The 27,356-nt window shown below is 40.0% G+C and overlaps 1 protein-coding gene across 6 annotated transcripts in view; it reads left to right on the top strand.

Annotated features, from left to right (window-relative positions):
• The window catches only part of tenm3 (teneurin transmembrane protein 3), a 293,504-nt gene that overhangs the window by 94,520 nt on the left and 171,628 nt on the right, over positions 1-27,356 (top strand). The window contains exon 1 of one of the 6 annotated variants that reach the window (XM_046399642.1): positions 7,314-7,787. The exons of the other annotated variants lie outside the window; for them this stretch is intronic. The gene's annotated coding sequence lies outside the window, so the exon portion shown is untranslated. Of the gene's footprint in view, positions 1-7,313; positions 7,788-27,356 lie in introns of those variants that run through there. 6 annotated transcript variants of the gene reach the window in all.

The following is a 27,356-nucleotide window of genomic DNA, read 5'->3' as shown; positions in this document are numbered from 1 at the left end:
TGTAAGGCCACACTTGTAGGCCACACCCCTGTATATGTGTATAAAATATCTATCTATCTATCTATCTATCTATCTATCTATCTATCTATATATCTATCTATATATATCTATATATATATAGATATATAGATATATATAGATATGAATCTGTCTGCTTATATAGCACGAGAAAAAAAGTATATATATTTTTTTGCTTGCTTGTTTGTTTGTTTTCCCATGCAATAAGGGATAATTACCATTACCATGTAAGCACCATGCACACAATGCTTAAATATGCATTACAGCATTTAGACAGTCATGTTGTGTGTGTGTGTGTGTGTGTGTGATGAGGGAACTACCGCAAACCAGCAGATATCATTACCAGCTGTATTCAAATATGTTACGTTCTCCAGTTGGTGATGATTACACAGTTCCAAAGACACACACATCTGATCCAGAAGTATGTATTCTTTAATTTAAACCTTCCGCTTGTTCAAAAACCCACACACTCAAAACCCACACTCCCTACAAGCGCTTGTATCAACTTTAGAGGCAGCCTCTTCCTGCTCCTAAATGCATCAGCATTTTGGTCAGTTTTCCTACACTTCACATTATGATGCTTTAGATACCCCTCTAATGTCATTTCCAGAAATCATAACCCAGTTACTCTAGACAAGCATTTTCATGTAGGGATGTTTTTTTCCTACCAAACTACAGTGCATCGCTGTGCAGAAGTAATAGCATCCTCCTCAGCTGAGCTGCAACATTCATTCATTCATTCGTTTTCTATACCGCTTATCCGTCAGGGTCGCGGGGGAGCTGGAGCCTATCCCAGCTGACTACAGGTGAGAGGCGGGGTTCACCCTGGACTGGTCGCCAGTCAATCACAGGGCCAACACACAAAGACAGACAACCACACACTCTCACACTCACACCTAGGGGCAATTTAGAGTAGCCAATCAACCTAATGTGCATGTTTTTGGTATTGTGGGAGGAAGCCGGAGTACCCGGAGAAAACCCACGCAGGCACAGGGAGAACATGCAAACTCCACATAGAAGGGCCCAGACCGGGATTCGAACCTGGACCCCTCAGCTGCAACACATCTTAGTTAACGAGCCTCTTATCCATGTGTGGAAGAAAATAGTCCCTACATGAAACTGCTCACAGCAAGGTCTGTAGGCCAACGTGAGTTCACTGGATGGTGATTTCTGGAAAGAAACATCGCTTGTTGTATATTCAGGAAAAGGCAGACACACTGCAACACACACCAAAATACAGCGTTACAAGGAAGAGGAAAATGATGTATTTTGAAGAACAGACTACATTTAACCACTTTAGTGTGAATTTAACCACGTTTAAAGTGGCATCTTTTCCACGTTAATACCTCTGTCTGTCCCCTCTCTTCACACCACACCACCATACATTACTTTCTTTTTCTGTCCTGCTGTTGTCTTGACAAGTCATCTTTATCTCTCACTGTCTTCATCATCCCTTGTCTTTATTTTATGTGCAAGTGTGCGAAAATGACAATATTATATGTTTATATTGATACAGAATATTAAAGAGCATTCATTACATTTTTGATTTTGTTTGGTATTCAAATTTTGTTCCTTCAGTGAGACCACACAGCCATGTCTTGAAAATCAACGTTTGGTGTACTCTTTGTTAAATAATCCATGGGATATTGTATGAGAATATAAGCCCAATATGGCTTGAACTGAAAATATTGAAAAAAATCCATTTTCATTCAATATTTTCATTCAATATTTTCAAGTTTGATTTTAATATTATACAATTACTATACTATACAACGCCATAATTTTAGTTTCAAATGACTAAAAGAAGTGGCTGTCACAATACCATTAGCCCCAAACACACACACACACTCACACACACACACACACACATACAATAATATAAATCAGACATATTTTTTCACTCTTTAGTGACATTTACTGTATTTAGATTATCAGAATCAGAATTCCTTTTTTTTTAACATGTACAATATATTCTCTCTCGCACACACGCGCACACACACACGCGCGCACACACACACACACACACACACACACACACACACACAGACAGAAGTCTTTGTAATACAGAAAGAAAGGCTGTGTGTTCTGTTTGTGTCAGTGGCTCTGAGCCATTTGATAAAGCCAGTGAAAACATCTTTCTGTGGCCATTAATTCAACATCTTTTCATTGTGTCTCTGAAAAAGTAGTAATATGTGTGTGTGTGTGTGTGTGTGTGTGTGTGTGCTTAAACCACAGGTAGCGAAAACAGCAGGTTGCCATTGTTTATTCTAAATGGTTTAGTCCACTCCCACGTGATCTTAGTAATCACTATTATTTAGAATGGATCGCACAGGGGTCGACAGGGTAATGTGCACACACACACACACACACACACACATTTGTAAGATCTCTCTTGTTCATCCACACAGCTACAGAGTGTAATGGTCAGGATGATTACTGTTATTTTGTAGTCCGGCTATGAGGTTGAAATGTCCAAACTAGTGTCACACATACACACACACACACACACACAAACAGACATGCACACACCACCTCTACAGTGAAAGGAGTAACACTGTGTTATCTCACCATCAACTGAAATCCCCACATACTGAATGAGGGATTAAGAGAATGGAGAAAGCTCTCTATTCTTCTTCTCTCTTTTTCTTCCCTTCTGTCAGTTTAGAATTCTTGCCTTATTGCTTTTTTCCTCTGTAACCCCCCCCCCCACACACACACACACACATACACACACACTTCTTTCATTGCTGTCTCTCTTGCCTTCTCTCTCTCGAAGGTTGTGAACTTGCCCAGAAGGGGTCCCATACAATGAAATGAAAGAGCTAAGGGACCATATCTCACACACTCATGCACTCACACACAGGGTGTTTAAATGGCGGGAACAGCTGAACTTACAATGAAACACACACACACAGCTCCCCCTCTCTCTCTATCAATCACACATATACCACACACAATATTGTGTGTGTCAGTGAGAGGCACCAGCAAATACCCTGGCATTAGAAAAGCCTTTATGTGGGAAATATGCAGACTGAGAATAAGAACAAAAAGGAAGGAAAAGTGTCCAGTTAGTACAAACCTCTCCATTATAGTCTTTCTGCAAGGAAAGGATAAAAAATAGGTACACAGTAGGTGTGTTTTTTCGCTGGAGTTGATATTTAATGTTGGCAAGTATTCAAAAAATGTATGAGACTGAAAAGTAATCAATCTTCCATGAAAGAGTCTTCCCTTTGAGACCAGTGGAAAATCAAGAAGAGTTTTGGGGAACATCAGTAGCACAAAGGTACATTGGTCTGACGTTTAAAGCCAAAGATGCAGCTCGTTATTACATAATAGACAAAAAAACTCGATATGATGAACAGTTTTTAAGTGCTTAAGCAGCACTTTTGTAGTGACGTGACCTTCTTTTATTGAAAGGTAAACGACATTAAGCTTATGTAAAACAACTTGACTGCTAAGACTGTTAAGTGAGCCACACATTTGGCATATTTCCTTTACAGACACATTCTTGTTTTTTTTAAAGCTTTGACTGTGGCTGTTGTTGAGCAGTTGTTTGCCAACATCAGTGTGAGGTAGCAATATTATTCATGAGTACTATAGCAACCAAGTAGTGTTGGAAAGTATGCGGATCTGGAAACAGATATAAAAGGATCAGTGACCTCAGGGCTGTAGGCTAGGAAAGTTTTAAATAGAGCTACAAGTTAAAAGTGTAAATTCCATCATCAGTGGAAAAAGTTCAGGCTAAAGTGAAAACTTAACATTCAGACACAGTATTTTCTTATCATATCTGTTCATGCTCAATAACATAAACATGTGAAACAACATTACACTGCTAGTTCAGTGTTCGTACCTACAATTTTTGGAGCAATCTACCCCCTTCATCAAGGAGGAAGCTAACATTATGTGGTATATTTTAGCTTCTTGCTGAGAAATAGTGATTGATAGATAGATGGATTGATAGATCTTTCATTTAATTTTTTAATTTCATTTTTTTTTGTTTTATTTACTTTATTAATCCCAAGCTGGGAAATGACTTCTCTGCACTGAACCCATCACTGATTGAAACACACACACACACACACACACACACACACATGCAACATGCAGTGAAACACACAGCAGCAGTGGGCTGCCATGTCAGGCACCCGGGGAGCAAACTGGGGGTTAAGTGCCTTGTTCAAGAGCACATCAGCTGGCTAGTGTGTGTGTGTGTGTGTGTGTGTGTGTGGTGGGGGGCATTATTAATCATTTCACCACATCCAATTTTGGATTCAATTTTCCTCTACCATTCGGTGGGCGGGGAGGGTGTCGAACCGACAACTCTCTGATCACAAGTCGTTTCTGCAACCTCGAGGCCACAGCTGCTCCGTGTTTTTTGTTTTTTTAATTAATTAATTAGCCGTACACACATACAGTGTAATACAGTGGTACATAGATAAATATACAGGTACACAACATTTGTACCAGGTAAATATGTAATACAAGCAGCAGCATTAAAGATGAAGGCTAACTCAACACTTTTTATCTTTGTCTCCTTGCCAGTTGCCTCGATGCCAAAACCAATACTCCATTAACCTCTCTGGGACATGATAGGTATATCATTAGCTTGTGTGTGTGTAGTCTGTGTGATGATGATGATGAAGATGATAATGTGTAGATTCATAAAGTATTTAGGCAGTGTGTGCAGTTGTGTGTATCATGATTAAATTAGTTGTGTAGGCACAAAATTGTTTTGTTTGTTTTAATCTTGGCTTACTTGTGTGACAGGGAATAAAACACGTATTTCTGCGTTACATTTTGCCCTTTGCTGTTGCACATGCATCTGCTGTCTTTTTCCTCCTCTGTCCCCAATCAAAAATCATCTTTCTTGATCTGATGATTTTTCTGAAAGTCAAACTGAAATTAAAATTAAAAATAAAAAAAATAATACTCTCTCTATATATTTGTGTGCATGATTTTCATTTTATTCCTTGTTCTGTAGGGGCACCACCTCTGTGGCATTGTTGTGCCAAGGACATGCTCTTTTAGCACTAACTGTGACATAAGCACTTGTGTGTTATGTCAACCTCACAGGCAGCTGACCAGCTGTGGTTCTGATGCTGTTACTCATTACTTGTCCCTATTTGCGACCTTGGCACTGTGATTGATTTTGACTTGGAGTCTGATTTTACCACCACTACATTGGACCAAAAAAAGATAAGCTAATCTTTTAAAGATCCCCAGAGAGGAAATTCTAGTGTTGCAGCATCTCAGGACAGAATAACTACAGGAATGAACAAATAGCAATAAGAAAAAAAAGAGAGCGAGAACGATAGCTCATCTCTGCTAGACATCACCACCTTCCAGATGTTGGAAAAGGATGCATGACTTCACTGGCTAATGGCATGCTATGTGGATTTGTTGAAAAAGGAAAGAAATGTATCAAATGTATGTCATTTCTTAGTGCACAAGAGCACAAAGGTTGACAGCTCACTTCCTCGCAGCACCCACTCTCAGTTGTCAGCCAGCTGAAGCCAAGGGAAAATGCCTGCTCAGAGGCTTTAGGCTCAGATGTTTGGGTTTTTTTTCACAAGTATTTCTGCAATCTGTTTCGCTTAAAAATGCAACATGTGTGTTTAACATATTTTTTTCTTACAAAAAAAAGCGATGGGATTTTATTTTCAGATTAATTCTATGATTTTGCACAGTGACAAAGAGACGCTGAAGTTTACACGGAATCCGTGAAAAGCACATGGTTCTTGAATTGTGTGTTTTCTGTCTTTTTAGCCATCCCTAACAGACAAGTTATTCTTTCATTTTTGAGGCAAGACATTCTGCGTGCCAATGCGGTCCTCAGAACTGTTCCCTGAACCTGGCCTGCCTCAGCCTGGCTGATGCTGATGCACCTGTATCATGGCTCCCTGTCTGACTGCATTACGCTCCTTCTTGTGTCTGCAGCTCTCGCTGACTTGTGATCTACAAACTTGTTTGTGTGTGTGTGTGTGTTCATGATTATGAGTGTAGAATAATACAGTGAAAAACTGAAACAACTGGATGAATGTCAGCTTTGCTCCGAGCAATATCCTCAGTGTCCTGTTACACAGGTTGTTACCGGAGAAACAAAAGGCTGTGCGCAAACTCTATGTTCATGTAAGTGTGTGAAGACAAAAAATCTGAAGTGTGTGAAAAAGAAGTGTGGTTTGCATATTCTACCAATTGTCTGATGGGTTGTCATTAATATAATTGTGATTTTCTGAATGAAGATCACTACGGTGAATAAGTGAGCTAACAGTCTGTACTGTTTATTTGTTTCACACGTGTGCTGCTTTAAAGGTGTGTTAAATTAACATCTCTGGATTACTCAGCTTTTAACAAATTACGGTGTGTTTAGTCTACATTGGATAACTTAAAAATATCACTAAGAAAATAAAAATAATAATATTAAAGATATTCTCATTTTCGACTTAGACGAGCAGAGAATTACAGTAGACGCATATACAACTTTTCTTAATTTTTGCACTCATCGCTCTGTCACACACACACACACACACACACACACACATACTGAATTATTTTAATTCTTTCTTTTTACTTATTTTAAATATACGGTCCACATTAAAATCAGAAAAGGCACTTGCAAATAGTGTGCAAGTGTGACAACAAACTGTGGACACTGACTGTGTGTGTGTGTGTGTGTGTGTGGTTACAGTCCCTCTGCTCCCGACTCCCACTGAGTTAAGCCTCGTCACTCCTCTCTCACTACCTTTGGTTTATACAGCTGCCTCCAATCCGACCACGCACGCACGCACGCGCGCACGCGACAGTGTGCGCATGATTGTGTTCCGGTGAGACACACAGAGATCGTGTGAGCAGATGAGAAGCGCAGTTTCTGCGCTGTGAACACATCGCAGCAACAGGGACGTCGGAGCGAAAGAGCGAGGAGGAGTGCGTGAAAGAGAAGAGAGAGGGAGTGTCTTCCTCCTTCCGTCTCTCCCCTCACCTCCAGCTTCCAAAGGCAGAGGAGAAGTCCAGCCCCTCTTTCTACCTCTGCCACCCTCCCCTCACTCCTTTCTCTTTACACCCCCCCTCCCCTCCCCGTGCCAGCCAATCACATTCTCCCTCCTGCTCCTTCTCTCCTCAATGCTCCGCCTCCCTTCCCGCTCAACCAGCGAGAGAGGCCAAAATCTACAGAAGCAAAGAGAGAGAGAGAGAGAGAGAGAGAGAGAGAGAGAGAGAGAGAGAGAGAGAGAGAGAGCGAGCAGAATCAGACAAGCACACACACACAACAGATGTGGCAGAAGCGAAGAGACAGCGCTAGCACACACACACACACACGCACACACAGTCTCTGACACGCACACACAGTCTCTGAGAGGCAAAGAAAAGCGAAGAGGAAGAAGCAGAAAGACACGAGCATGGTGTTTATTCTGTCCTGCTTGTCTTTGTCCATCCGTCCCTCGGAGCGCACAGGCTGGCTGAAAAGTGAGGGGGGACACTGAAGCGGTCTCACGGCAGAGACAGAAAGAAGCAGGAAGAAACCTCGTTTTTTTTTTTTAATTTTTCTTTTTTCCAAAACGAGAGTAGAACAAAGCGAGGGAAGAGACAGGGAGGTGCAATGTTATTTTTCAGTTTCCCTTTTACTCATTTATTTATTTTTTAGTAATCAGGGCGACTCGGACTGTTGAAACGTGCCTAAAAGGATCCTATCTGTGTTTTTTTTTTTTTTTTTTGTGGGGGGGGGGACATTAACCCTTCAAACCAGGCGAAACTGGAGTTCTCACACAGACGAGGTAAACGACTGGATTCAATTTTCCTCTTTGCTTCTCTTCGAGCTGTACAGCTTTTAGCGGCGGTACCTCGCGCGTGCGTGCCTGCGTGCATGCGCGCGCGTGTCTGCGCCGTGTGTCAGTGTGTTTGTGCATGCCTTGGGGAACTGCTTGGTCTCTTGGCATTTGCTTCTCATTGTGTGAATTTAGTGACTGAACGTAAACTCATTGACAAAAACAACACAGACTCTCCCTCTGTCAGTGTACGTGTGTGCGCGTGCGTGTGTGTGTGTGTGTGTGTGTGTGTGTCAGAATGTACTAGACTGGGGCCTCATAGTTTGATTCGGTGAAAAAAAAGTGCCAACAGAGAACAAGGAGCAGCAGGAGAGATGAAAAAGCGACGTGTATTCATCCTGACCAGTTGGAGCTTTGTTCCTGTTCGTTTTCTCTCTTTCCTCATCCTCACCTTTTGCTTCTTTTGTTGTCTCATTCTTTTTCTTTGTACCTTTCTCTTTCTCTCGTGGCCGTCGTCTCCCTTTTCCCTTGCCTCAGAGCCTCGAGTGTGCTCACACATTCTGCACTAAAGGTTTGAAAAACTGAATCCAGCTGCAGGTTAGTCAGCAAGCAGCCATTCCGTTTTCTTCTTCTTCTTCTTTTTTTTTTAGCACTCACTTACTTGTCCACACACCAACTTGTCTTTCATCGTGTAAATCATCTGAGGGCTACAAATGTAAATCACAGTCCACTTCTACTCAGCAAGTACACAACGACGCCAATCAATTAGTGACTACTGTCTTTTATATTAGTGCTATAATCCTCTTACAGCACACACACACACACACACACACTGATGGAAATTTATCCAAATATTTCAGCGGTCAGTCGCAGAGTATATGTTAAGTTGAAGGTCTGGTTTTCATTAGGCCATTACGAAGGGGCAGTATTCATCAGTAAAGGAGATGGGGGATAGTTTCTTAATCAGGTGAGCGATCAGTGTGGATGACATAATGAGAAACATTGTGGACAAACTGTCAGTCATAGCTGTTGGCGAAGCGACCAAAGAAATCTGAGCCCTTAGATGTCTCTTTGTGAACTGGGCTGAATCTTTTTTTGCCCCCCTCCTTACCCAGAGTAGAAATATTTGACGCTGAAGCACAGCTCTGCTCGTCACAGTTTGTTCTATGGCGTGTGTTCTCTAAAAGGTCGTACAGCTTACGTTTAGTTTGCTACTTGTTGAGAACGGACACGTTTAGTTTGCGTCAGAAAGTTTCTCGTTAGCCCTTAAAGGTCACATTTACCTTGTTAACGGAACAGATGGTGAACTGTGACATTGGACAAGAAGCAGCCAAAAAAAGTGCCCGTATATTCTTATTTTATCTACTCTTGTCCCACTTTAAGTCATTAGATACTATGATGTGTACTTTGAATTTCCTCTTGAAACATTCTGTAACATGAGTTCTGTTCTGTAAATTAAAGGCAGCACAGAGCACACAGTACATCCCTCTGTTTAATTATTTAACTCATATTTGTATTCTTCAGTATTACTTTAAAATAAAAACACTTTTGATGTAAATTCACTTTGCTGACAGCCTTCATTATATACCGACACTCATACTGTCTGTGAGGCAGAAATCCTCAGCAGTTTTTCAACAACCTTTGTGTGTGTGTTATTTTGTGTAGTACTCTTAGAGACAGCAGTGTACTATTACTGTGAATATGAACCGAATATTTCAGTCAGTCGTCAGGTTGCAGCTTTTCTTTTCCCTCACTGAACTTTTGTAGCTCATAAGCTATTTAGTATATGAACTGGTGACAGAGTGACATTTTATTCATTAAGGTTATTGAGTTTATTAGATACAGTGAGTACACATTCCTCTTCTTCTGTCTTCACCTTCTGGCACCTACGAAGACCTCATGTCAACTCCAACAATTTTTGGAAGCTTGTGTTTTATTCCTAATGTTATACCTTTTGTTTTTATTTCATTCAAAAATACTGCGTTCGTGCATATTCTTTCAGTGTGGATCAGATTGATACTACACACGCGCACACCCACACACACACACAATATGTAAATAAAAGGAATAAATACTTAATTGAAAGAATGATGGTAAGATGATAAGGTTTACGCCTCGCTGTCTGTCATCGTGACAGAAGTGGGTAAACTGTATTTAACCAAGTCAAAGCTGGGTAAACACAGGAGCCCATCTGATCTGGCTTAGTGACAATTTAAAAACTGTCTTTTTGTGTTGTGTTTTGAGAAGCATTTTGATGTGTGTGTGTGTGTGTATGCACGAGTGCATGCGCATGTTTGTGGTGAAGTTAAGGGTTAGGGTGGCTGGACTGCGCGCTGCTGCTCAGACACAGAAAGAGAAGACGGGCGTTAGCTTTTTGCTTAAACAGTTCCAGACCCAGAGATTTTCATTTCATGGTGTGTGTGTGTGTGTGTGTGTGTGTGTGTGTGTGTGGGCAGGTCTCTTTCTTTTATTTTTTTCCTTTTTTTTCTCTCTCTCTTTCAGTCTACTTCTCTTGCTGCCTCCTCGCTGTTACTTTTTCAATTAGAATCATAAATTTTTAGACGCTCCTAAAAATGTGCATGAGTAACAAATGCAAATGAGGAAGGAAGGTGATGGATTAAGAGAATTAAAGCGTCACAGTGAGAGGAAACATGCTTATAAAACGACCATGGATGGACAGAGTGTAAAGGAAGGAGGGCAAAGTCAGTGGCAGAAAGAAGAAAATGTGTAAGTGATTAAGACTCCAGCAGGCCTATTAGGAATGATAAGATGAGAGAGAATAGAGGGGCTGTTAAATTATACAATTTCATATTGAGTTCATAGACAATTGTGCACAAAAGTTCTAATGGTATTTCCGCAAACATTTTTGCTTCTATTTGCTCACATATTTTAAAACGGTGGCTGGAAGTAGTTCAGTGTGAAACTTAATGAATATCTCCTTCCAACACTGCAGAAATGTGAGCAGCAAGCAAAAGGCAGGCAGAAAGGCACGAATGGTGTTCCATGATAGGAAGAGAAAGGATGATTTCTGAGTGTTAAATGATTGCCATGTGTAGTATGTTTAGTATTTAAAAGATTATGGTTTGTTATGATGTAATGTGGCATTCTGAATAATGGTAATATTATGAAAGAGCCCAGTTAATTACTTTTTGTCAAACTTGCTTGTTCTTGCGACTTACATTTAATATAAACATAATTTAATTCGAATTTTTATTTTACTGAACGCATTTGATGTATCTGTCAAGATTTTTTTCCTGCACATATTTGGACTTTCTTTCAGCTTCTGTGGAATGTTATAGTAGATAAGGAACACTGTGGGTTTCAGACCAACCCCTGTGACACACAATGCAGTCAGTCAACCAACACACACACAGCTGCTACATTCCACTGGTGGTTCCAATAATGAAAGTAACAAAAATTAAACAAATCATATAATTTGTATTTAGTAAAATTCGTCTACAGCAGCACATTTTGGATGTTTAACTGTATGTTTTTGGAGCACTAGGCTGAATAAGCCTGAATGTGTGCATAATAGACCAGTATGCGTTAGTAATTATTATAATAACAGCTTGATGTGGAAAGCAGGACAAAGAGATGTGAACACAATAACAATTACACAACACAGGACACTGGGAAATGTTAATAAAACTCAATGCAATAATGTGCTGACACTTTCTCATATATACTCAATCGAAAACACTACATAGACTTATTTAATATACCTCATCAGCTGTGAAAGTGGAATGGACAACAAAACAAAACCCCCACACCTGTTTGGAACATTCCACAGTTAAACTGGTTCACTGGTAACAGATTATGAGAAGGCGGGTATCCTCACAAAGCTCAGGCGTTCACAGTGAGGATGAGGCGAGCTTCACCGCTGTAGAGAGAGCGAATTCCGCTTTCAAACTTTCAGCAGTTGATGTCGTTCCCAAAAGCTTAGTGAATGTAGTTTAAAGAAAAGGCGATGTAACACAGCGGCTAACGTGGCCTGTCCCAGCTTTGTTTGGACCCTGATGCTTGCGTCAAATTGAGAATGAGGGTACATTTACAGAAACGATAACGTTTAGCAGTTTGAACATTAAACATCTTGTCTTTACATTGTATTAATTGATTATAGATGGAAAAGAATTTCCAAAGAAATCTATTTTATTTATATTAAATAATATTTATATAAATATTATATTTTATTTATATTAGTGTGCCAGCTTCTTTAAGAGGTTGTACTGTATACTTTTTGAAGAGCTAATAATGGCAACTTAATAATGTTTTCTAATTATACTGTGAAAGTAAAGCTTTATATGAATGGACATGATATTTTGCAGTAATATGTCATTTTTACCTTCATTTATTAGCGGGTTGAGCCAAACAGCTTGTTTGGCAGTGAGTTTGTTTATGATGCTTAAAAACACAGAGGTGGTAATAGTTCATAGTTTAAGGCAATGACTTCTTAAACATGTTAATGGTGGGATCAAGTGAGGTCAGTTTGTTTTATAAAGAACACAATCATAACTCACAGTTTGACTCACACGACACCTTAAGCCTTCTATTCGGATAAGGAGAAACTCCTACATAAAACTCTTTAAAGGAGAAAGAATGGATCACATGTGCACCCAGGATAGTTACTAGTGCATTAAATGTAATACTCTATTTCGTTGTAAAGGCAGTTACTAGTGAATTTTAAATGAATAAATTAAATGTTTAGGTTGTATGAATGGAGCGCATTTCAACCATTTAATAAATCAAAAATGAGCTTTGACTGAAAGCAACAGTGTCTGTATCGGTTGAAGGATCCACCTTCTGGAAGAAACACAGGATCAAAGATATTCGAGAATTTTAAAGTCACAATAAATTATTAATGTTTTCAATATTTGCATATGCATTTTCTTTTTATATAACCACAGTCACTTTATATAACCCCTGTCAGTACCAGCTTTTCATGACCAGTCGTGGTGAATAGTAAAAATATCAATATTATTTGCGTACACGTGTCTCTTTTGATCAAATTAATCGTGGAATTTGATGTTTCTTCAATACAGTGAAAGCATGTTCCTTTCATTCTGTAGGTATGATGTTTTGGTTAGAGTGTTTCAGATGAGGCTTTTGTCTCTGCAGGTTTTAGCAGATTATAATAGATGTATCTGCAGATTATAGGGGACAGAGTGTGTGTGAAGGACTTACCACTGGGGCAGACAATGTGACTAGCCAACCATTATATGACCTGCTAGATCCCACCACTGCTGCAGTTGGAAGAGCACACACACACACACACTGGCATTCATGTTGCTGCACAGATAGATACACATTCACATGAGCAACCATGCGTAGACTGCAGGAACACACACATTGTGCTAGCCAGTGTTGTATTCTTGATCCACGTTTGAGAAACTAGCTGCCAGTGTTTTTCACTGGATATGTGTGTCTGTGCATCTGTGTGTGAGAGAATTTGTACTTGAGAGATTCATCATCCTGCATCCTGCTTTAAAGGAACTTGACTCTCCTATCTCCTCAATTTCTCATTCCTGCACTTTTCTTTCGTTTATCACTCCCCCATATATATCTTTCTCTCTCTCTGTCGCTCTCTCTCTCCACAAATAGAGCACTATCTCCTAGCAACAAGGCCTTTGAGAGTGATGTGTAAGATAGATTGGGTGTCTGTGATATAGGGGCCTGTGTCTGCGTGTGAGTGTGTGTGTATTTATGTATCAAAGCTTAGAAAGATGATGAAAGTCATCAGACGAAGGACATAACTTTGAAGCAGGAATTAAAGAATAAATGAGAGTGAGTGAGACTTGCTCTTAAGTATGTGTGTGTTTGTGCGTGCGTGCAGTCATTTTCCTGATGGATTACTCACGATGTGGCTACTGCCCATAAAATAAAAGTTTTGATTCAAAATGCCCAGTACACACACATACACACACACACACACACACACACACACACACTAAGTCAGGGAGATATAAAGGGCTTGCTCATTTATATTATTTTATCTGTATTTTTCTATTTCATTACTAAGACATTTATACTTCATTCATTAAAAGAGTGTAGCAATAATGTGTATACACTTTAGGCTGTGTGTATGTCTATGGGTTGCTATGTGAGAGATTGTGTGTGTGCACACCTGTTCATGGGAACTATATTGGTGCGTGATGTAACTCATACATCTCCGGAAGTGCATGTTCATATTCTACTTGTGTCTATATCTGTACACGTGTGGTCCCTGTGAGGGATCCCAACATCATCCCTTATGACCACTAATTCAATGGGACAAATTGTAAAGTCCAAACATTCATCATTTTAATACTGAAACTGAATCCAAGTACACGCTTATTATAAACTGCATTGTGGAAGGCACTGCATGTCAGGACCATAAGGCAGGTATGTCGTTTGAAGCAGCGTTTGAAGAGTGAAGTGACCACAGCCAACATTAAAAGTGTTAAGTAAGAGAAATATTCAGGCTTCTTATACTCGAGAAAGAAAATTTATCAAATCATTTAACAACAACATTTAATGGGTGTAATAGAAAATATTGCTAGGAGCCGTGATTATTTGTCTCATTGACCCATTTGTAGATTTTAAATAAATGTTAAATTTGTCAGTCCCCTAAAACTCCATAAACTGGTATTTATTACCTATCAAAAGTTCCATAGTTAGTTAGATAATTGATTATCATAATTGTTGCCCATTGCTTTTATGTCAGTCAGCTTATCAATTAATTGACTGTTTAATCGACTAACTGCTTCAGCTTTTTGTTTTAATCCCCCTTAACTCTCCTTGTCTGTGATTTAAATATTTAAATATTTAACCTTTTAACCTTTTTAATTATTTTTGTTGCAAAGCATACCAGTATCAGACATACTAAAAACAGTTTTTTTCATTAAAATAAAATTTAAAAAAAATATATATATATAAGTGATAAGATAATCCTTTATTAGTCTCATAACTGGGAAATTACAGTGTTACAGCATTATATAATATATATAAAATTTCATATTGTGTTACCTTGTAACAAAAGTTGACTGGGTTGACAGTCTGTAGTGCTTCGCAATGCATCTAAACTGTATATATAAGTCATAATGTTGAATGTGTACTGAACTTTATATGTAAATTGTGCATTTGTGGAAACACATAATCAGCCACAGAATTTAAGAATACATTTGAACCCGACAGACTGTGAGACTGAAATGGCAAAATTTGTGTATTTTGTTCAACTTATTGAGTTGGAGCAGCCGACCGGATTGTGACTTATATTGCCAGTTTGATTACCCCCAGAGTGGCAGGAAAAAACCTGCGTTGGGGCGGGGGTGTGTGTGTGGAGTGATGAATCAACACTCTCTCCCTCAACTAATGGCTGAGGTGCCCATGAGCAAGGCACCTAATCCCCCAACTGCTTTCTGGGTGCCTGACATGGCAGCCTGCTGTTCCTGTTTTTCACTGCATGTCGCATGTGTGTGTTCAATCAGCGATGAGTTAAATGCAGAGACAAATTTCATTGTATGTAAAAAAATATATATATTGACAATAAAGTTTGAAGTTTAGTTTTTTTAGTTTTCCCCCATGGCCTTTTATGTTTTTTCTAAATTCTCACACTAGTACTGTCTGTCAGGAGTTCCTGACCTTTCTCTTTCCACACTTTTCCCGCTGTCTGCTTTCAGTCATGCCCACCTTTTTGATTCAGACGAGTTTACACAGAGGGAGAGGGGAAAAAGAGTCTGAGCCTGCTGAATGATATGGTGCTAGCTGATTAAGTGGATCTTATCAGAGACTGAATCCAGATGTTTTGCAGAGTCACCTCCTCTTCATCCCGTGTGTCTTTGTTATGTCTTTCTGCTCCCTCTCCTCCTCTCTTTAGCCACTTTTGCACAGCCTGTTCAGTGGGACGGCACACGTTCCGTATGAGAGGTACGAACACAGGAGGCTTTTCTGGCTTTAATCCAGCGAATCAACAGAGTTCAGTCAGCATCTGTGTAACAACAGTGAAACACATATTGTAACCCGGTGCTGCTGTGTTACATGTCACATTTGTTTTGGTTCTGGAATGCTGGTGTGCCATCTAAACTCACACATTAGGCAGCATTATGTCAGCATTGTATGGTCCACTGTGAGCAAAGCAATGCTGGAGTAAAATGAACTAACTGCTGTGCCATTACTTTGGGATCTTTGGGTAACAAGCGTTTCTCTTTTATTGCCTCCCTCTCTTTTTCCTCCTTACTCTACTTCGTTTTTCACTTTGTAAATCCCTTTTTTTCTTGAGTAGTGTGTGGAATTATTTTGCATCGGGAACTCTACTGTGACCTCCACAGTATAATTCATGTTCCACCTTAGATAAAAGATGTCCATGTTGATAATGCTAAAGGCTTTATTCGAAGAGCAAACCTCACTGGATTACTGTCAGCTGCAATTACAAGGCCTGCATTACATCAGGACGGTGCTGTTGTAGCCAGCGTAAGCCACAACATGAGGAAATGCTGCTGAAAAAGAACAAGAGAGGCAGACAAATGCAAGAAAGTAGAAAGCTGCATGCAGAGTGTCAGAGGCTTACTGAATATTACACAAGTGAATCTTGTAAAATATTCATCCAGTAAAAACAAAAAACAAAAGAAAAACTTAGCGACACCTAGAGGCCGTACCATTTTACTAATTAATGTCACCATAAACTAATCACTGTGTTTCTTTTCTGTTACACCCTTAAATATAACTTCAAAGCTAAAATCAAACGGTGTTAATCATTTTGTCTGAATAATAAGCAAACAAAGCAGCACAATTGTCCTAAACTACATTTTTGATAAACTTAAACCTGTGAAGCCTCTTCACTAATATAACAGGAAATAGAGAGATGAATGGCAGAGTTGAGCAAAAACAAATATAGTAGTATCAAATGTGGTTAAAAAGAGTGGAGAGGAATGCTGAGTAACCTACACAGTTCACACAGTCACACACACAGACACGCACACACAGGACTGTGGTCTTATCTTGCTGTTCTGGAAAATAAAGACAGATGATGTGACAATCAACCATGAGCACCTGGAGTTGGTGGTGTGTATGTGTGTGTGTGTGTGTGTGTGGGGGGGGGGTGATGAGACAGAGAGAATGTGTGTGTGTGTACCTGTGCCTGCTGCTTGAATACATGTGCGTTTGTGTGTGCTTGTTCAAGTACAAGTTCAAGTTGAAGTGCCTTTATTGTTATTGTAGACTTGCATACAACGAAGACTTGTAAAAGCTACCCTGCTGGTGCATTCAACATAACACCCTAGATCAGCGGTTAGGGTGTCGGACCCGTAACCGGTGGATCGCTGGTTCGATTCCCCGTACCGGTGTCCATGGCTGAGGTACCCTTGAGCAAGGTACCTAACCCCCACTGCTCCCCGGGCGCTGCACGCGGTCGCCCACTGCTCCGGGTTTGCTGTGTGTGTGTGCACGTCACTTGGGTGGGTTAAATGCAGAGAACAAATTTCGTTGGAGTGAGTTCCCTCCAATGACAAAATATGTCACTTTAACCTTAATCTTTAATCTTAATAGGACATTCAATAACAATCTGTCAGGGGGCAGCCGTGGCCCAGAGGCTGGAGAAGCGGCTTGTGATCGGAAGGTCGCTGGGTTGATTCCCCCACCGGACGGGCAGGAAAAGTTTGAGTGTGGTGGAGTGATAATGTCCCCACCCCCCATCAGCCAGCTGATGTGCCCTTGAGCAAGGCACTTAACCCCCCAATATGCTCCCCGGGTGCTTGATGCAGCCCACTGCTCCTGTGTGTGTTTCACTGCATGTTGCGTGTGTGTGTTTCAGTCAGTGATGGGTTAAATACAGAGAAGTAATTTCCCAGCTTGGGATTAATAACGTAACTTAAATTAAAAAAAATATTTAATACATAGTAGGCTCATAAATAAATACAGAGTATTTGTTTGTGTGTGTGTGTGTATTCCTATTTTGGTTTCTATTGTTGTTGGACTGCAGTGAAGTGTTATATCTAACCTACTGTTGAGAATCCTTAGTTGGAAGGGCATAACATGCCACGTCTACCTTTTTCAGGAACACCTGATCACTCTCACAGAGTTCTACATATTCATACCTGGGAGCTGCTCAGTCCAGCGTTCAGACATTGTTGAGTAATGCAACCTTTAAAAGTAACAAGATTACATTTCTTTACAAATTAGTTTCAGCTGAGAGATGTGAGAAGTTTGTAAGTAATAAAATTAATTTAACTTTTAAAATATCAAGAAAGGAAACATATTCTCACACTTATTTCCCTTGTTAAACAGACAAATCCATGTATCTCATGAATTCAAGATTCTCTCTTTCACCAAGTTAAGACTAAGCTTATCTGCCTCATTAATTCATAAAATTCAGTTCACTCAAACTCACTGTCACCTGCCCACTGAGTGCTGGCTCTCACTCGTTCCTCAATGACAGGCCTTTAAATTAGGGAAATGAAGCTGTTGTGCACACACACACACACACACACACACACACAGTGGAATTTAGGCATGGCCTATATGAACACACACAAAACTGCTGGACTGAAGATCATGTACGTCTGTTACATGGTTTTCAGTCCAGTGGGTTTCAGTCAACATGGCAACAAAAGAAACAGGGAAATGCGATCCATCCATCCATCCATTTTCTATACCGCTTACCCGTCAGGGTCGTGGGGGAGCTGGAGCCTATCCCAGCTGACTACGGGCGAGAGGCGGGGTACACCCTGGACTGGTCGCCAGTCAGTCGCAGGGCCAACACACAAAGACAGACAACCACACACTCTCACACTCACACCTAGGGGCAATTTAGAGTAGCCAATTAACCTAATGTGCATGTTTTTGGTATTGTGGGAGGAAGCCGGAGTACCCGGAGAAAACCCACGCAGGCACAGGGAGAACATGCAAACTCCACATAGAAGGGCCCAGACCGGGATTTGAACCTGGAACCCTCTAGCTATGAGGCGACAGTGCTAACCACTGCACCACCGTGCGGGAAATGCGATAATATTTTTAATGCTAAGAACTCTCTTGCCCTCTCTCTCTCTAGTAAAGGCATAGCTTTCTTCTCTCTCTCTCCCTCTCTCTCTTACAGACACACACACACACACACACACACACGTAACTCCATGCCCCCTTATGGATACCCCCTCCTCCCTCGTTTTACCACTCCCTCCTCGTTTACCCTCCCTCAACGTTGCCATCACAACAGGCCATGGTGTCAATTTACAGGAAGTGTGTGTGTTTTTCCATGTGTGTTTGACCTTTGCTGACATGTGTGGTTTTGTTAATATGGTGCTGTGGTTCTTTTACCTTAAAACGGATTGTTATGGTGATAGCTGAACACAAAGGAGGGCTCTTTATTCACATGTCTCTCTCTCACTCACACACACACACACACACACTCACACACACCAGTCGCTGCCTTGTGGTTTTTTATATAGATGCATTTGTTTATCACTGCATTATTGTTTGCATGTGAATAAATCCCTGTCTGTCGGTGTGAGTGCCTCTCTGTCTGTGCAGTTGTGCTTTGCATTTCGTCTTGACATGATAGACATGAATATCACTCCTCCCTTCCCTCCTTTCCTCTGGTTTTCCCTTTCTTCATCCATTTTTCTCTTCAGTACTCTCTGTCTCTCTTTTCCCTGATTAGTTCACTGCTTGGATGAAGGACTAATATGTCTGGCAACATGAGGAAATGTCAGGAAATGTGAGTCTGGCAGATTGCTGCTGCTGGATTTAAAGCTACAACAGCTACTATCTCAAAACAAGATTGTACTGTTTATTATATTATCACATTGCTGTTTATTCTGAGAGGTATTTTGCATGCCTAGTCTTTGTAGAATTTACCAAAATGTACAATTATACAGCCTTTAGAGAAGGACTGTGAAGGTGTTACAGATATAGACAGAGATGTTGATGAAGTAATAGTTATTGCTGTGCAGGAGATTGTTTGCAGTTTGTACATTATGTAGACTCCTGCCATGTTGAGCCTCCATGTTTACCTCCCAGTTAAGGTAGGAGCTTCAGTCATTCACACAAGAAACAACATAATTTTAATGCAATGTACCATTCACATACCAACATTAATACTGCACTGAAAATATCTGAGCATCAGATCATAATGTAATGCAGAGTATTCCCATAGGGAACCTGGAATCAATTTGACCACTCCCTGAACAGTCAAGCTGCCATAACTAATTTACTACCAGCATATAATTGCCTTCATATTCACTCATGACCACTTAACTGCAAAATGCTCTCAAATTAAGAGTAAATGGTACATGTGTTCAAGTGGCTTTTGTTTCTCAAATTCTGCTTCACAATCATGATTCATATGAACTATTTTGTACTATGGTTGGGTGCCAAACCCTGTACTCTTAAGGGTACCAACCAAATTATGTCAGCGCTACCAAGTTGCGATTCACTGTTATTACATAACAGTTTGTGTCAAATTTTGGGACCTAAGAACACACCCGGGTGAGAGTGTAACTTGAGCATAAACAGAGAACAAAACATATCTAAAAGCTGAAGAGTGTTATGTGCTTGACAGCCTGAAAGCCCCTGCAGAAAGCATTGTGCTTCCATTGACAGTTGAACTTAAATACCGTGCTGACATTCAATCAGTTTCTTAATTTTAGTCCAGTTATCCAAGCTGAAACAAGTGTGCAAGAGAAAATTTCTCCAGCTGTTCCAAGTCTTTGAATAGCCCCCTTCTTCTGAGCAATGCCAATGTTACAATGTATTTGGTGACATGAACTGAAAATACATTTCTGTTAGTCAAGTATCAAAAAAAGATACTGTTGGGTACCTGAACTGGTATCATTTCAAAAGTGAATGAAACCCAGCTGAAGCTATGACTCAACTTTACCATTTTTATGCAGTCATTAAATCAAAAATATGAAGTAAGTGTACATAAATTTGGATTGCATCAGTGTATTTGATTGTGCTTTGGCTGCAGCCATAATTTAAATCTAGTTGGGCTAGTGTAAACAGCTAACTCACAGCTACACAACCCTGCACCGACTGAACTCTTCACTCTGGCTGTAAAAACTATACACTGCAAAATGTCCCGCGCAGACCTTTTTGCCACAAAGGAAAAAGAAGCCATAACACTTGCAATGCTAATGTCTGGCTTTTAAGAACAGAAGTACTAACCTTGGCTGTACTCTTGGACAGTTGTTCTTTGACTGTTTTGGACTGAGCGTAGTTTGATGTTACAGTAAAACATCTGACCACCACTAACAAGCCGTGGGCATATACACATTGATGTGCATACACATATAAGACCACATTTCTGATAATGGCAAAATGAAATGGGACGATACTTGGGAATGACTTCCTCATTTGCAGATGCACACACATACACATAGCAGATACAGACGTGTTACATAGCCAGCTCTTCATATTTGGAGGATCAGCCTACTCTGGTATTCTGTTCTCAGAGAAACCTTCCTCTCACAGCTATGCAGTTACAAATAGAAAGAGCACTTGAAGTAGCATAAAAGTGCTTTTGAACAGTGTTCATCTAGCCAACACATGGTAACGCTTTGTCTATGGTGCCAACATTTCAGAAGAATCGTGGAATAGTACCTGCACTGGAGGAATATTCACATTTTAAATCAGTCCATGTATTATGTAATCCTCATTATATAAAGTGTCAGGTATCATTTGTCCAACCTTATTCAGAGTACTGGCAGCACTTATCATCTGGCTATTTTAAAGTAAACTTTGTCTTGATAGTTCACTAGTCACATATTTGTTTGGTATTTAAATGATTATAGCTAAGTGATTTGCTAAACAGTGTTACATCTTCAGATGGGGAGACAAATATAACATGCTCTGTGGCTGACAAGTGTCATGCAGTCATTATTACAATGAATCCCTTTGTGAAGCTTCCCACAGAGAATGTTCCCAGAGTTTTGGAGCACTTTCAGTATAAAGTAGCTTCAGCATAAACTAGGGGTCAACTGACAGTGGAATTTCAAGGGTTTGCAACAATCGTTAACAGTAGTTAATATTTTGCAGCAGAAAAGAGCTGATAGTCCATTAATAAGTCGATAATAAAAACAGTAGTTTCATATTCGTGCCATTCACACAGAATAATGTTTTTGAAAAACATCTAGAGCTGAGAGTGTAGTTCAGAGTCTTGTGAATGCTTCTTTCTCTTATATCTTATTTATCCTCTCGCATTTCATTGTGCAAAATAAGAATCACTGATCCTACCTTGATAAAATTTACAACTCTGACAGCAGCCAAGCACAGATTTTCAGTCCTTCAGAATTGTTTACATCTGCCTGTCTCTATGAGCTTGTCATCTAACAGTCAGCATGATGAAAGGCTGAATGCCAAAACCAGACATTTTCACCCTGCATTTACTTACTGTTCACCTCAGTGTGTGTGTGTGTGTGTGTGTGTGTGTGTGTGTGTGTGTACAAGCAACGTGTGAATGTGGTTGCTTCGCCCACTCACTAGGGTTAATGCCGGTGGTGAGGCCAGCTAAAGTCAACCAATTAAGCAGACTTCCATATGTAGCTTAACACTCCCTGCCCACTCACAGTTTTACAGGATACATGCTCAAAAACACACATAGATGCACATGTTTGGACAGTCACTTTTGTTAGGCTTTTTCTCCTTGTAATTACACTCACCGACAGTTTTATTTAATTTATGCATTTCATTTGAATATATGATGCAGAGGAGTGGGGATGGCTTAACTGTCTCAGGATATAATTACATTTTCTATAGTGGACAGAAACAGTGGAACGTCAGCTACAACTGCAACCAGGGGCAATAGCAATGTATGATTGCTTTAGCCTTCTCAAGTTTCAAGTGGCTAACAAGACAATCAAATGTGACAAAATCCAGATTGTTAGATTGCACAGATATGATAAAATGAAAAAAAATCCACTAAGATTGTAATAATAATAATAAATTCACTGGAAATTATTCACTCAGTTATTATCTATACAAGTCTGGACAAGGATCTAAACTGCAACTTGAGGCAGCGTTTTTTTTTTTGTTTGTTTTTTTTTTAACTGCATTAAAATGTATCATATGTATGAAATTGTCTGGACATCGGGTAATATCAGTGGTAGTTCATTAGCCCAACTGGATATCCAACTACATAACACCAGGATTTGGAGGCCATAGAAGCACAAACATATACAGGAGCTTTGGAAAGTAATGGTCACTCTCTATGCGCTCATGCCTCTATTGTAGGTATGTTTAAAAGACTTCATTTGTTCTTACCTGGTGGTCAACAGAAGCAACACCATATTGTTTTTGTTGTCTTCATCAGAGACTATCATCGTTGTAACCTGTTGTCAATTGTACCATAAAATAGAGGATTTTTACTGTTCTCAGAAGAGATACTTGACTCACTCACACCTGAATTTTAAAGAAAAGTAAGCATTGTGAATGAGTCCAAAAGCTGTGTCTCCATTTCACTGGGGTTTTCTGAATGGCTGCAGCTGTGTTACATATACTCTCATTTCTAACCCAGAACCTGGCTCGCCTTTATGCTAACTGGCACACAGTGTTACAGTTTGCCATAAAGCAAGCCAGCATTCCTAAGGGCAGAGTTCTCGCTACTTATGGCATTTTTATACATGATTTCATATTTAGTATTGTAGTTGCTCCTCTTTTCCACTCTGTGTCACTCTTGAGTTGATGTTGTAAAATTCGCCAGATTTCTTTCTGTGAGTGGACATGATTTTAAGTGGTGCTCTAGAATCTAGAATCAGAAATACATCTAAAGCAACGGTCTGGTATTGATAGCAGCAATCTGTTATTCAGAAAGTCTGTTATATATGTCAGAAATAACAAACACTGTAATTGACCAAATAGAATAGAGTATTCAACAGGGCGTTGTGTAATAATCCCGTATAAAGAAATGTCGAAAGGTTCAAAAAAGGATTTAATAGGGACAATTCTTTCTGAATTAAACTGATTACTGTGCAATTAACTGCACAATTTAGCTTTAACGATCTATGGTTGACAGACATATCGTGTAAGTTTTTAAATTAGCTAGATAGGGTGTGTCATGAGCACAGGCAACCCTTTCACCTGTTTTTTTAAAGGATGATTGATTCTGATGTAATGATTTAGAACTTGCTGATGATGAGCTGAGTAAGCTCGATGTTTCCGATGTAACTGATCTTGAACTTTTGAGAGTTGATTAAAAGTAAAAAGATTTTTTTTCAGGACATTTCCAGATGTTGTACTTGTAAATGTATGTTCGTTTGTTCATTAAGATTATGATGTGGTCCCTATGTATACATGAGGGGGGTATACACAAAAATACCATGACCATGCCTAACCAAATTTATCCCTGCATGTAGCTCAGCAACAAGTACCACCTTATAATCTTGGCTTTTAGTTGACACACATTGTCAGGTGTTTGTGTTATTTTGTCCACCCCTCATACACAAAGGAAGTGGACAATAGAAGCTTTAGAGCTTTGAATTTCTAGGTATGAGTCAGTACTCATAGTTTTGGCTTGTCGTTTTTGATGAGCTTGCAGTAGACAGAAATACAATTGAAATTATGGTTTGTTCAAAGCACAAGCTTCCATATTTGTATGTTCACTATTTATGTCATGGTCCACTGTACAGCTGGCTATAAATATAAATAAATTTAGTGTGCAAAAGGCTTCTGAAAACATCAGGTAGATGTTTATGTGATCAATCCTGTATTTATCAGTTTCCTTGTGTGTGTGTGTGTGTGGTTGTGCATGTGCGTGCATCTGCCTCTGCATGCATGAGATTTGTAGTGTGTGGTTGTAAGTTTGCATGAGTGGAATTGTGCCCTGTAAAATCGATCCTTTCTCTAGTCAAGAGATAATTAGGTTCAACTAAAAATTTCTCACAATATAAAGATGAATGCAAAGTTGGAATTGGGTAGAGCCTGTGCCCTTGTTTTGAAAATATTAACAACAGTCCAACATTTAATGTGTTTCTGCAGTGTCCTTACATGCCAAAAGTCAATCTTTTTATGCAATCTCTTATTTTGCATTTACATCACTGACTGAAAACTGAAGGATCAAATGGCACTGAATTAGAAACGGTTAACCTTGCAAGGTCTGCAGTCATGATTTTCTTGATTGTTGTAAGTGCTATCATTACTGTGTTCATAGAGGATAAATGGAGAAAACCAGCAGGTTGTTATAAAGAGCTCAAAGGAGACACCTCTTACAGGCCATCACTCTAACGTCACTCTACATATTCACATTATCTTGCCTTTCCATTCACCTGCATGGGAGGAAATTGTGAGCATAAGAACATGCATAGTCCCCACAGAAACTAAAAATAAAGCAATAACTTCTGATCAGAGTTGTCTGTCTAGCAAACTTATTTCATAACTGTTTATAAAATAGGTGACAGGAGTTTGTGTGCTTGTACGACCATGCCATGTGTTTTTGATACTCACTAGCATTTTTACGCATTCTTGTGAACAGCTTGAATTTTGTTAAATTCACAAATACACACACACACATGTAAATAAATGGATTAATAACTTCTAAAATGAAACAAGTGCAGAGAGAGACGGAGTGAGACTAAACCCAGTCTCATACAGAGATGCAGTGATATGCTTGTGGATTTTCCCATGAATGGATAACAAAACCCAGTTCTCTAATTTGAAGGCAGGCCATCGCTTAGTGACCTAATTCACAGCAAGGTCACACTGCTTGTGTGTGTGTGTGTGTGTGTGTGTGTATGTTTCATATGTGACTATAGTTAGTAAAATTATGTATGTACTTAATAAGGCTGATTATTTGGTTTGTTAGGACAATATGAATCCCAAAACCATTTTTATTGTTCTTTTATTTTATTGTTTTATTGTTGTGTTGTTGTTCTTTCTTCTTCTTGTTCATCACGTTTGTGTTACATTAAGTTCATCTTAATTAGTTAGTTATTTGTTGTTGCCAGATCACTGTCCTTTATTCAGTTTTGTTTTCTGTATGTCTTAGAGACTGTTTTCGGCTAGGGCCGGGCTAGGTTCAGTCTCAGCTCAGTCTGGTCAGATTAGGCTCAATAAAGTGGTCATTCAGAATTTCTCAAACCTTCATCCCATGGTACAATGTGTACTCTGCCTACCCAGTTAGTGGAAGGTTAGGGAAGGCTGACTTAATATCAGAATTAGTCTTACAAGCCATCACCAGAGAACAACAACAAATGTTTACTTATGTTTTATGAATGAATGTTAACTTGTAACCACGTAACTACCACCCTCGGGTCAGGAGCATTATACCAAATTTAATCACATCTGTGGATGCATTGTCACCTGCTGTCCCCTGTATCTACAGTTTGGTCCATATACATTGGGACAAGTTTTCTGGCTTTTGGCCTCTGTACATCACCACATTGAATTTGAAATGAAACACTCAAGATGTAAGTGAAGTGAAGACTTTCAACTTAAATTCAAGGGGTCTGAACTGTTAGCTCTCTATAACACAAAAGGCTGCCCAGGAAGAGACCATGTGCTGTGGTACTGTGGAGAGCAGTTGGGGGTGTTTCAACTCCTGTTCCAAAGATCTGCTGACAGCGGCGTAGTTCCCCAAATATGGAAATGCTCCACAGTGATTCCCAATCCCAAGAAGAGCTCCATTAAGGTGTTGAACAATCTCAGGCCTGTGGCTCTCACCTTACTTGTGATGAAGGCCACGGAGAGTGTCATAAAGAAGCACATCATCAAGGTAACTGACCCGGTGATAAACCCTCTCCAGTTCGTTAAACGTGCAGGGTTGAGGATGCTAACATAAATATTATGGACAATGTACATAAACATCTGGAACACCCAAACAATCTGCCTTTAACGCCCTACAGCCACACATTCTAGTGGAGAAACTTTCCACCCACTTCCACCTGGATGACCAGCTAATCCTGTGGACCACAGACTCTGACTAACAGGTTACAGAGAATGCTGGCCAATAACACCTTCTCTGACCTCTTCTTCACCTCTACTGGCTCCTCTAAAGACTGCATCCTCTCGCCTCTGCTCTTCATCCTTCACACTGATGACCGCATGTCTAGCCCCCGGAGCTGCCATTTGGTGAAATATATGGATGATACAGTTCTCCTGTCCCTGCTCACTGGCCCCTCACAGCACCACAGCTTAGTCCTCCATGAGTCTGTGGAGCAACTCCCTGGAGCTAAACATGTAAAAGTCCAAAGAGGTAGTGATGACCTTTTCCAGCAAGCAGAGGAAACTGGCTGCAGCAACTGTCAGCACAATTCGCGGGAACACTGTAGAGATAGTGGATGAGTACAAATACCCGGGCACAATTGTTAACACCATGCTAAAATTCGCCTCCAACACTGAGGCGATTCTAAGGAGATGCCAACAGTGGCAGTATTTCCTGAGGAAGCTCAACACTTTGGCAGTTATCTGGAACATCCTAAGGACATTCCACTACCCCTTCATTGAGAGTGTCATCGCATTTTCTATAACCTGCTGGTTCCACTCTAGACTGCAAAAAAGGACCTATCTGCAGAGCACAGTCGGTCTTCTCTAAAGTTATAAAATTATTGGACTCCTGATCAGAGCCCTGTCCACCATGTGTGAGTAGTAAACACTGAGAACTCCGCACAAGATCCCAAAGGA

The sequence above is a fragment of the Scatophagus argus genome, chromosome 2 (genome assembly GCF_020382885.2).
Source record: "Scatophagus argus isolate fScaArg1 chromosome 2, fScaArg1.pri, whole genome shotgun sequence".
Lineage (NCBI taxonomy): Eukaryota > Metazoa > Chordata > Actinopteri > Scatophagidae > Scatophagus > Scatophagus argus.
This window is presented reverse-complemented; position numbering and strand designations above follow the sequence as displayed.